Source organism: Lithobates pipiens, unplaced genomic scaffold (genome assembly GCF_037356315.1).
Source record: "Lithobates pipiens isolate NorthernLeopardFrog02 unplaced genomic scaffold, aLitPip1_a1.2 Scaffold_11, whole genome shotgun sequence".
Classification (NCBI taxonomy): Eukaryota; Metazoa; Chordata; class Amphibia; order Anura; family Ranidae; genus Lithobates; species Lithobates pipiens.
This window is the reverse complement of record NW_027507696.1, coordinates 19381836-19395015: the sequence shown is the minus strand read 5'-3', so window position 1 is coordinate 19395015 and position 13180 is coordinate 19381836. Positions and strand designations below refer to the sequence as shown.

The following is a 13180-nucleotide window of genomic DNA, read 5'->3' as shown; positions in this document are numbered from 1 at the left end:
CTCAATGAACTGTAGCTCCCCAGTGCCAGCAGCACCCATGCAGCCCCAGACCATGACACTCCCACCACCATGCTTGACTCTAGGCAAGACACACTTGTCTTTGTACTCCTCACCTGGTTGCCGCCATACACGCTTGACACCATCTGAACTAAATAAGTTTATCTTGGTCTCATCAGACCACAGGACATGGTTCCAGTAATCCATGCCCTTAGTCTGCTTGTCTTCAGCAAACTGTTTAAGGGATTTCTTGTGCATCATCTTTAGAAGAGGCTTCCTTGGGATGGCAGCCATGCAGACCAATTTGATGCAGCGTGCAGCATATAGTCTGAGCAGTGACAATCTGACCCCCCCACCCCTCCAGCCTCTGCAACAATGCTGGCAGCACTCATACGTCTATTTCCCAAATAGACTTCAGGATATGACGTTAAGCATGTGCACTCAAACCTGTCCTGTTAAAACTCTCTATGGTCTTGGCAACCGTGCTGCAGCTCAGTTTCAGGGTCTTGGCAATCTTTATGCAGAGCAACAATTCTTTTTTTCAGATCCTCAGAGAGTTCTTTGCCATGAGGTGCCATGTTCAACTTCCAGTGACCAGTATGAGAGAGTGAGAGCAATAACGCCAAATTTAACGCACCTGGTCCCCATTCACACCTGAGACCTTGTAACACTAATGAGTCACATGACACCAGGGAGGGAAAATGGCTAATTGAGCCCAATTAGACATTTCACTTTTGTTGCCAGTGGTTTAAACATTAATGGCTGTGTGTTGGGTTATTTTGAGGGGACAGCAAATTTACATTGTTATACAAGCTGTACACTCACTACTTTACATTGTAGCAAAGTGTCATTTCTTCAGTGCTGTCACATATTATATATATATATATATATATATATATATATATATATATATATATATAATAAAATATTTACAAAAGTAGAGGGGATATATTCACTTTTGTGAGATACTGTATATTCAAAAATATATATAAACATTCAAGTATATGCAAATTGCCATCATAAAAACTGAGGCAGCAGAATTGGTGAAAATTAATGTTTGTGTCATTCTCAAAACATTTGGCCACGGCTGTATGTGCAGTAGCTTTAAGAGTTACACAGGATTAATAGTTATTTCTTGAAATAGTAGGTCTTCACCCTACCCCCACCACATCACACCTGTCTGCTATGCAATTGAGGATGCTGCTGAATTGTATTTGAACCCTGTCCCCAGCACTCTGAGCCAGCATGTATTTTTAGTTAATATCTAACATGGTCTGCTCTCCCCTGTACAGATTATTGCAGCGTATGCAGAACTGCCTGCAAATACCTGCCTATTTCGGACAATGTGAGTATAAATGTCAATGACCTTGATAAAGGATTTTTTAATTCTAAGTTTAACTGAGATTTTTGGTGTACTGTAGAATTACTGTATGCTGTGGTCAAAGCATTTTGGTGCTAGTACTGGTGTTCCCTCGTCACCTACTCCTATACTCGCCTTCAGGACTTCTTTCACCACTCCCATCCTTTGAAATTCCCTATCCCAATCTGTCTGACTATCTCCTACTCTATCCACTGAATACGAAGCCTATCCTGCCTCTACCTAACAACTTTACTTTTATTTTCTCCATCAGCCCAATCGCCCATAGTAACCTACCACTCCAGTTCTAGGCCCTGTCCCTATTCCAGAACATTCTCCGTGGAAGCAGGGGAGGTGCCTCAGATCTAGAGCACAGGTGGCCACACCTGCTGCTACTCTGACCATTCCCAGCCCCAGATCAAAACTTGACTTCCTGCCCAGCTATCTGGGGGAACGCTGGTAAACCCAAAAACAATCGCTCATACTCATCCACGAGCCTTGTGTTATATGAGATAAGCTGAAGATGATCGGGCATGCAGTTTATATGATGGAGATGGTGTAATAAGGAGATCAGCAGGATCGTTTGATAGCTCGGGAAACATTATTTACACATGCTTTCTGTGACCCTCTGTAACGGGGGTCATAGACTTCTGGTAAGAAGTGAATCTTTACACCTTGGTGGTGGATCGCACACAGTTCACAAGTGGAGGAATTCTGCTGTTTTTTCTTCTATGGAAGGACTTTTATGTTTATTTGATTCATTAATTATGCACAGGTGTAAGCCTTATTTTTTAAATCACTTGCAATTGGACTATATTTCAATGGTTATCACCTTTTTTATTTTTTGCATGTATTCTTATATTTATTCTGATGCTAATTTGTAATTTATTATTCACAGATATCATTATCCATTTTACTTATAGAGTATAGTTAAGTTTAGATTTATTGTTTAACATACAGTGCCTTGCGAAAGTATTCGGCCCCCTTGAACTTTTCAACCTTTTGCCACATTTCAGGCTTCAAACATAAAGATATAAAATTTTTATTTTTTGTGAAGAATCACCAACAAGTGGGACACAATTGTGAAGTGGAACGAAATCTATTGGATAATTTATACTTTTTAACTAATAAAAAAATGAAAAGTGGGGCGTGCAAAATTATTCGGCCCCCTTGCGTTAATACTTTGTAGAGCCACCTTTTGCTGCGATTACAGCTGCAAGTCGCTTGGGGTATGTCTCTATCAGTTTTGCACATCGAGAGACTGAAATTCTTGCCCATTCTTCCTTGCAAAACAGCTCGAGCTCAGTGAGGTTGGATGGAGAGCGTTTGTGAACAGCAGTTTTCAGCTCTTTCCACAGATTCTCGATTGGATTCAGGTCTGGAGTTTGACTTGGCCATTCTAACACCTGGATACGTTTATTTGTGAACCATTCCTTTGTAGATTTTGCTGTATGTTTGGGATCATTGTCTTGTTGGAAGATAAATCTTCATCCCAGTTTCAGGTCTTTTGCAGACTCCAACAGGTTTTCATCCAGAATGGTCCTGTATTTAGCTGCATCCATCTTCCTCTCAATTTTAACCATCTTCCCTGTCCCTGCTGAAGAAAAGCAGGCCCAAACCATGATGCTGCCACCACCATGTTTGACAGTGGGGATGGTGTGTTGAGGGTGATGAGCTGTGTTGCTTTTACGCCAAACATATCGTTTTGCATTGTGGGCAAAAAGTTCGATTTTGGTTTCATCTGACCAGAGCACCTTCTTCCACATGTTTGGTGTGTCTCCCAGGTGGCTTGTGGCAAACTTTAGACGAGACTTTTTATGGATATCTTTGAGAAATGACTTTCTTCTTGCCACTCTTCCATAAAGGCCAGATTTATGCAGGGTACGACTGATTGTTGTCCTATGGACAGACTCTCTCACCTCAGCTGTAGTTCTCTGCAGTTCATCCAGAGTGATCATGGGCCTCTTGGCTGCATCTCTGATCAGTCTTCTCCTTGTCTGAGCTGAAAGTTTAGAGGGACGGCCAGGTCTTGGTAGATTTGCAGTGGTCTGATACTCCTTCCATTTCAAAATGATCGCTTGCACAGTGCTCCTTGGGATGTTTAAAGCTTGGGAAATCTTTTTGTATCCAAATCCGGCTTTAAACTTCTCCACAACAGTATTACGGACCTGCCTGGTGTGTTCCTTGGTCTTCATGATGCTCTCTGCGTTTTCAACAGAACCCTGAGACTATCACAGAGCAGGTGCATTTATACAGAGACTTGGTTACACACAGGTGGATTCTATTTATCACCATCAGTCATTTAGGACAACATTGGATCATTCAGAGATCCTCGCTGAACTTCTGGAGTGAGTTTGCTGCACTGAAAGTAAAGGGGCCGAATAATTTTGCACGCACCACTTTTCAGTTTTATTTTCTAAAAAAGTTTAAAATATCCAATAGATTTCGTTCCACTTCACAATTGTGTCCCACTTGTTGGTGATTCTTCACAAAAAAATAAAAATTTTATATCTTTATGTTTGAAGCCTGAAATGTGGCAAAAGGTTGAAAAGTTCAAGGGGGCCGAATACTTTCGCAAGGCACTGTATATACTGATTTTACCATAGAGTGGTTATTGTTGCATTTGAATTGCTCTGGCCATTTGATGTGGCCGATGCAATTCAACACATAGGTGTATTTATTACACTTATTTATTCACTGTGTGTGTAAGGCTCCTTTCACACATGCGGACCGTATGTCCATATTTCATCCATCCGCATACCGTAGCGCAGTTTCTCCTTCAATTTTTGCCCAGATCAAAACAGACAGGTATAGCTTGCAGCATAGGCCTGCCTAAATTTGCCTGTGCTGACAGTCTCCTAGAAAAATCCTATTACTAGAACCTACCTATTGGTAGAGGGTGCTACACTTTGCTTTGGAGAAATTACACACACACACACACACACACACACACAGTATCTGCCAAGCTTCATTAACCACTTAATTACTCAGAAGGATTTACCCCCTTAACAATCAGGCCATTTTTTGCGATACGGCACTGCGCCGATTTAACTGACCATTGCGCAATCATGCGATGTGGTACACAAAATAAATGTGCTTTTTCCCACAAATAGAGAATTTGTTTTGGTGATATTTGATGACCTCTGCGTTTTTTATTTTTTGCACTCTAAAAACAAAAAGACCGACAATTGTGAAAAAAAGCAAAATAATGTTTTTTACTTTTTGCTATAATAAATATCCCAAAAAACCCCAAATATTTTTTATATATTTTTGGTAAAAGAAAATCGTAATAAACGTATATTGATTGGTTTACGCAAAAGTTATAGCGTCTACAAAATATTTATGGCATTTTTATTATATTATTATTATTATACAGGATTTATATAGCGCCAACAGTTTGCACAGCGCTTTACAATATGAGGGCAGACAGTACACTTACAATACAAATCAATACAGTAGGGATCGGAGGGCCCATTATATATTTTTTTTTTTAATAGTAGTAGCGGTGATCATCGATTTTTAGTGGAACTGCGACATTGCGGTGGACAGATTGGACACTTTTGACACTTTTTTGGGACCAGTGACATTTATACAGCGATCAGTGCTAAAAATAGCACTGATTACCGTATAAATGACACTGGCAGGGAAGGGGTTAACACTAGGGGGCGATCAACGGGTTAAGTGTTCCCTAGGGGGCTGTTCCTGATCATTAGGAACAGACTATCTCTGTTTACTCCCCTGTCAGAACGGTGATCTGTTTGTTTACATTGATAGATATCCGTTCTGGCTCTCTGTGGAGCTATTGCGGGTGACCAGTGGACATCGAGGGCAAAGGCCAAGCGCATCGGCTCTGGAGACGCGCACATGCACCTGCTATTGCTCTTAAAGCTGCCAACATACACCTATGACAATTCACGCAGCCAAGCCAACCTGCCGCAGTATAATGGCGGCGGTTATAGGTTAAAAAAAAGCACCACTGAAGCATCATTGAAGCACTACCGAAGCATCAAAAACATATCAAAACAGCATGTTGAAGCAGTAGGTGCTTTAATGTGTGTCGAAGTCGAAGCAAGTGTAAATGATACCTAATTTCCACAGAGCAATCTTGAGAATGAAAGATTAAATCTGATTTGTTGGTATTGAAAACAGCCTTCTGTTTTGTTTACATTATCATAAACAGTGATAAGGGGATCAGTTTGCTCAGACTGGGATTTCCCTAGATCAGGCAATCTGCAACTGTCTGATATTCATACTAGATTACTGATTCATGAGAATCCATGCTCTGGAAACATAGAATGCAGAGGTGAAATGGACCTCTGCAAAGTAACTAACACCTCTGGATCAACGAATAATCTGCCTAGTCATTATTCAGGAACAAAGTTTCCTTTCTGTTCTTACTCTTTGTTGTATAAGGCACACTTAATTTAGTCTATAGGTAGTACAGGCACTAGGATATAATACATTAAGGGCAATGATTAACCATTAAGCTTTCCAAGCTCATTTGAAACACTCTGAACACTGGCCTCTTATTACTAACCCCCACACGTAAAAATTCCAATCTGGTTAATAGCCATTCTTATGAATATCAGTTGAGCCCATAACCTACTGCTTTTCAGTGGCAGGTAAACATATTTCAGTCAATTGACAAAATGTTGATAGAGGCACAGTCTTCTTATTAGAAACAAAAGATTAATTTTCTTTTTTGAGTAAAAAACTTAAAAAGGAACTTTGGCCTCAAATTAAAAATGGGCGAACAGGCTGGAATTTTATTGTAGGAAATACATTCTTTGTCTCTTCTGCATTAAAGTTACTTAGGTAAAGGTGTATATGGAGCTCTAGGTACGCAGCTGCAGATGCGTGACTAAGCCCTTGTACACACGGTCGAAGATTCCGACAACCAAATCTGTCTGAGTTATTCCAACGGATTAATTCCGGAAGTGATGTTGCATACACACGGCCGGACTAAGTTGTCGGAATTTCCGGTTGCCAAGAACGCGGTGACGTAAGCCGCGTACGGCGCCACTAGAAAAAGGAAGTTCAGCACCACGTCCGGCACCCTTTGGGCTCCTTCTGCTGATCTCGTGTCTATCGCGTGTTAGTAGAAGTTTGGTGAGAGACAATTCGCGCTTTTCAGATTTTTGCTTCAGTTCGGTACTGCTTTTCAGTTTCTGCTTGTCTTTGCGTATCTGATAATCAGTGCGTGTAGTCAGTAAGCATTCGTTTCTCATTGTGGACTATATCTTGGTATAGTACGCTTTGATTTGCATTGCTTATTGTCTGCTTGTTTCTGCTATTCAGGTCGTTCTTTCAGGCATTGCTGTTTATCAGTGCTTTCTGTTGTCTGTTCTGACCAGCCGACCATTTTAAACCGTTTCGTGTACGTACTCGTCGTAGAGTTTGTGCTGTGCAGGGGCTTCGTGTTGGGGTTCTTACTTTGACACAAGCCCGGTCCATGAACAGGCAAGGGAGGCGTTTGTGGACCAAGAATTGGTTGCGCTAGCGTGACCAGTTCTCGCACATGCCTTTGCTCCGTGAGTGCCGGGAGAATAATCCAGATGATTTCAGGAATTATCTCCGGATGACGGACCCCGTTTTTTCACCGTCTTCTGGCTTTGCTGTCCCCTTATATCACCAGGTAGGATACCTGCATGCGGCAAGCCATCACTCCGGAGGAGAGGCTCATCGTCACGTTGCGCTACTTGGCGACAGGGAGAAGCCTTCAGGACCTCAAGTTCTCCACAGGCATCTCCCCCCAGGCTCTGGGGATCATTATTCCAGAGACCTGTTCTGCCATCATTCAGGTCCTGCAGAAGGACTATATGAAGGTAAGTTTTATCCTTTAACATCACATTCTATGTATTTAATAATTGCTAATGTCTTGCATTTCTTTCCTCCTTCCCCAATTACCATGATTGCAATATGCTCTAATTCATATGCTCTGCCCCTTTGTCCTCATGCATATTTGCCTCACTAACTTCCCCACCATGCTCTTCTTGGCCCATAAAACTATAGTCTAGTCACTTACCAATGTCTTTTGTCAGCTCCATAGTATTGTTTTCCCCTAAACACCCCCTAAAATGTCTACAAATGTTATGTGTGTGCTTCAATTCATGCAGAGTGACTTTTTTTTTGGTTATGCCAAACTCATTAGGAACCCCCCTCCCCCCAACTGCTAGGTCAGCTAATAGCAATCCTCTATCTGCAGACTTTAACAAACCCAATACACACTATACCTACCTTTTTGATGGTCACATTTATGGACGAGTTCACCAAAGCATGTAGTGCAAGGGCCTGCCTCTATACTTTCAAATGCTATAATTTTTTCCCCCCTATTATTATCTTGATATGTAATAGCAGAATGTCAAAATGTGCTTCCATTTTTCCAAATTTTTGGTATTATGACACTTCTTACCTGTCCGATGGGCTGCCAATAGTGTAAGTAAGGAGGAGCTTCCCAAAGTATCACACATTATTTAGGCATTCAGCTCTCAATCAAGTGGAGAGGTTTACCTGTCCAAAACATCCCCCCCCCTCATTTTTTGCAAGGGCCCATCAGATGGGGGGGATGGGGGGGTGATGACTCTGATAAGGGGACCTTATACTTTAGGCTTTAAAAACTAATTTCCCAAAATGTTATACTGATCTTGGCCAAAAATGTTGGTGTCTAATCTGCTTGCAATGTTGATGTGCAAAATTACTAATTTTTTGTCTTGTTTCACTCCAGTTTCCTTCAACGCCACAGGAATGGCAGACTGTGGCCTCCCACTTTGCCAGTCGTTGAGACTTTCCCAATTGTGGAGGTGCAATTGATGGGAAACATGCCGCCTTGTCCCACCCCCCAACTCGGGGTCCTACTATTTTAACTACAAGGGGTTTAATAGTATCGTGATGTTGGCGGTGGTGTCAGCGACCTATGACTTCTTGTATGTGGACGTGGGGCAAAATGGGTGGATGTCGGATGGTGGAGTGTTCGCACGGACGGAATTCTACTGGCGTCTCCAGAGTGGCAGTCTGGGCTTGCCACCCCAGAGGAGAATCAGGAAGGACTCCCGTTCGTCTTCGTCGCAGATGAGGCGTTTGCCCTGGCAAACCATCTGATGCGGCCTTTCCCGGTGAGGACCCTCACCCCGGACAAGAAGAGTTTTAATTTCCGGCTGGCCAGAGCTAGAAGAGTGGTGGAGAACACTTTTAGAATACTGGAAAGCCGGTTCCGCCTTTGTTTAACGCCTATCCACATGGTGGAATATAAAATAAATCACATAGTGCTTGCCTGCTGTGTTCTGCACAATTTCTTAAAAAGACATTCAGCAAACTATGTGGTCTCAGTTGGCCCAGATGCAGACTTGCTTGAAAATGAGAACCTCACGTCCCTTGAAGCTGCTCGTCCTGGCTTGCCCCCCAAAGCGCCGTGAGGTCCGAACCCAATACATGGAGTACTTTGTGGGTAGGGGGGCCATTGATATGCCAGACAATGTCTGAGAGGCATTTTTGTAATAATTTTTTCTTTGAAACTAAAACAATCTTTGTTTTCATTTACTGCTTGGCTTGGTTTTAGGTGTCTCCTAGGTACATTTTTGATTTTTGTTGTTGTGCCTTTTTCTACAACAGTGTAAACCCAAGTTCTGAGCGAGATGAGGTGGCAGTCTCTTCTTCAGATAATCTTATTATGTTGTGGGTCTGCTACACACACACCTTGTTTTTGTTAACTAATGTATGTAGTGCATTACTGACCAAAATATTGCTCATTTTCAGCACCATGGCAGAAATATGTGGGGTCATGAAAATGGCATGATTGTGAAAATTAACACATCACTGTGGGTGTTATTTACTAAAGGCACATCCACTATGCACTACAAGTGCACTACAAAAGTGCACCTGAAACTGCACTTGGAGTGCAAAATGGAGTTGCCTTTAGTAAATAACACCCATTGTCACCGAAAACAACAATTTTACTCCAAATACTGCTTTTGCGCATTGAAAAAGGAAGCCACACATTGTTGATAATTTAACTTTTTAATCAAAGCACATTCACATGTGCGTTTAGAAAAGGGTTTTACAACAAACCAACATATTGGGTGTATCAAAAACATTATTTAAGGTCATTTTTGGGTAACTTGGTGTTTTTGTGTAAACAAAGTGTAATATACAGAACACAGGAACTTACAAAGTTCAACTTTGAAAAGTGAAGACAATATCAGACATGAGTATGTACAAACTGGGCTGATATTGCCTTCATCACATGGGGTGTCACCCCTGGAAAAGCCAAATTTGGAAGATGCACAGAGTGTGTCAACGTGTGCTATCTCCCATCATGGGGGATCAATGTAGATGTTTTGGGGCTGCAACCCCTTCAACTCAGCCACTTTCCACAAAACACGTACATTGATCCCCCATGATGGGAGATGTTGACACACTCTGTGCATCTTCCAAATTTGGCTTTTTGTAAAATACAAAAGTTGTTGTTTCAAAACAAAAAAGAAAACCCTAGCTAGTTTGGGGTGTTTCACACTCTCCCCAAAACATCAATGATGTTCTTCATTTTATTTTGAACATCATTGATGTTTTGCTGTATATTTTCTAAATCCCGATTGCACCCCATTATCTCCCCAATCAGGATCTGGGCACTTTCACTGGTAAAATGTGATTCTTCTTCCACATCATCTACAAAAAAAAGCAAAAAAACACACCATGTATTATAAATATGCTGACATACATTGATGAGCTTACCGGAAGCTGTGGTCTCCGACACTCACCTGTTGTGGTGACAATTTGTCCAACTTCAACAATCTCTCCTTCCTCCTCCTCCTCCTGCTCCTCTGCTTCTAGTGTTGGAATTCCCCCTTCTTTGGGAGGGGTGAGGTCCCTGGTGTCCTCAGACTTCCCGAGTCTTCTCTCCCCTATGAGAATGTAAAAAAGGAATACTTAGCACACAGAGGGCAGAAATAGGAATATGAAACATTGCTTGGAAGTGTGATACAATTGTGTTTTTTGGCCGAGTTCAAAGGTGAGAACATTATTGTGGACACTTTGTTAAGCTGGAATACTTACCGTATATACTCGAGTATAAGCCGAGATTTTCAGCCCCTTTTTTTAGGCTGAAAGTGCCCCCCTCGGCTTATACTCGAGTCACGCAGATCAGGTAGGCAGACGGCGGCCATTCCATTATTCAAAAGCCGCGCCTCCCTGTCTGTGATAGGCGGAACACTCAATTTCCCAGCAGTCAGTGTTCCGCCTATCACGGACATCCTCTCATCCTCGTCCGTAGTATGAGAATGAGCGGATGTCCGTGATAGGCGGAACACTGACTGCTGGGAAATTGAGTGTTCCGCCTATCACAGACAGGGAGGCGTGGCTTTTGAATAGTGGAATGGCCGCCGTCTGTCAGACGAGGAGGAGAGGTGCGGCATGGCACACAGAGGCTGCAGATTGGCACAGGTAGGCTGCGATGGACACAGGGATGGACGGGACACAGGGATGGACGGGACACAGGGATGGACGGGACACAGGGATGGACACAGGGATGGACGGGACACAGGGATGGACGGGACACAGGGATGGACACAGGGATGGACACAGGGAGGGACACAGGGAGGTATGCAGCTGCAGATGGGCATTGTTGACCCTCTTTTCCACTCTTTTAAGCTGTAACAGTAGCTGCTGCATGTCTCACCCTCGGCTTATACACGAGTCAATACGTTTTCCCAGTTTTTTTGTGGTAAATTAGGGGCCTCGGCTTATATTCGGATCGACCTATACTCGAATATATACGGTACCTGCAGAACGATGTTTCCTATGAACGATTGAACCCATGAACTTGAAAGTGGCCATTTTAAACTGTACAACATGAAATCAAAGCACATGGAGCAGTATGCAAGCAAGAATAATCATATGAACACACGACAACTACTTACTTTTTAGAAGAACACGCTTGATCCTTCTGTACTGATCGTGCGCCCTCAGTTTCAGGTCTGACCAGCGTTTTCTCAGTTGATCCTTGGATCGTCGTACCTCAAAATTCTTCTGAAGACTCTTCACAACTTTAGTCATGATCTTGGCTTTTCTGATATTTGGGTTTGGGTAAGGTCCATACTTCCCATCATAGTCGGTCCTCTTCAATATGTCCACCATCTCCAACATCTCTCCAAAAGACATATTTGAGGCCTTAAATCTTCTCTTCCAGGATCGGGATGTTTCAGGCTCCGGGCTTTCCTCGCCCTCCTCCTCGTCAGTGGAACTCTGATTGTGCACCTGCGTTCTCTCCGACATGTGCTTTCCCTATTGCGCCGAAAGCGAAGGGGCGGGGAATAGTTTAGAAAGAACGTCAGGGGCGGGCGGAGTTTCACGCATGCGCACTGTATATAAAACGCAACACGCGTGTGTCGTACGTACGATCTGTGAGTAGAGGAAGGAGGAACTGAAACTCAGATCGTTCAAACAAAGGTACAATTTTAACTTGGTACATCACTAGCCTATACTGCTTCTAGATTGAGGCCTATATTGGCACAAGATTATAGAAAGTTTAGCCTAAAATTATTAGGTTTTGTCTTGTGCTGTGTCTTGCAGACAAGATGGATCCCTTCAAGGAACCTCGTTTTCTAGAAATGATCATTGATATGCTCAGAGAGCTGCCCTGCCTGTGGCAAATGAAAAAACCCCTTTCTAAGGACCCAAGGAAGGCAGCGCTGGAGAAAGTGCTTGGTTTGGTTAAGATCATGCTCCCCGCAGCAGACATGACTTATGTGATGGCCAAAATTGGTGCCCTGAGGTGTACTTATCTCAGGGAGCGCAAGAAGTTCCAGGATTCCCTGAGATCAGGAGATCCAGATGCCATTTATATCCCCAGGATGTTGTACTACGAGAGGCTGCATTTTCTGGCAGACCAGGGGGAACCTAGGCCACCACTCTCCAGTCTTCCTTCAAGGCTTCCTTCACCCCCAGCTGAGGCTTCCGATGTCCAACCTGGGCCTTCCAGGCAACAACATGTGGAGGGGCCCAGCTTGAGACAGGTATAGTGATGTTAACTAGATGTTATTATTGGTTAGTAAGTTGTGATTTAACAAAGTGGTTTACATCTCAATAGACAGTAGCGACCAAAAATGATTGGTACAAGAATTAAAAATGCTGGGCTCAGAATGATAGTCTGTTCTATTTGGTAGCATTCAATTTGCAATAGTCATGAGCACAAAATGGTGTGATTGATGAGCAAAAAACTAAAACTATGTCCCATTTTCATACACAGGAAGACCTCAGCCGGGGGGAGGCTGTGGCAAGTGGCACCCAGGAGGTCGACCATCGCCCTCCTCCGCCTCCTGCCCCAACTACAGGAGCCCAGCCACAGCCTGGTGGGAAATGCCTAAGGAACACGAGAGAGTGATGGCCTGGGTTCAGTCTGGTCTGACAGAAGATGCAGCCTCTTGAAGAACCACATCCTGGGGACATAGATGGAATCTACTTTTCCTGATCTCTAGGACTTCTGGACCAGACTTCTCTCCCTGAGATATGTACTCCTCAGGCCACCAATTTAGCATTTTAGAATTAGTTCATGTCTGCCCTGGGGGCCAAAGGCTTCGCCAAATTGACAAGTTTCCGCAGCGCTGCCTTCCTCTTTTTAGTTGTTTGACACCTAAATAAAGGTTTTTTTTTGTTTGAAGAAATACTTGCGTATGTGTATTACTTCAAAAAGGACAGTTTATTTGTGTGTAGGCAGGTACATTTAAAAAATACAAAGTGAAATGAATAACAAGGGACACCAACACTAAACAACCTCCTGTAGATTAAAAAAGAAAATACAAAAAAGATAATAATGGTGTTGTGGTAAGTTGACAC

At 42.9% G+C, this 13180-nt stretch overlaps 1 protein-coding gene across 1 annotated transcript in view; it reads left to right on the top strand.

The window, feature by feature from the left end:
- RNF212B (ring finger protein 212B) overlaps window positions 1-13180 on the top strand; it is a 198259-nt gene that overhangs the window by 15135 nt on the left and 169944 nt on the right. The window contains exon 2 of the mRNA XM_077469396.1: window positions 1290-1342. The gene's annotated coding sequence lies outside the window, so the exon portion shown is untranslated. The remainder of the gene's footprint in view (window positions 1-1289; window positions 1343-13180) is intronic.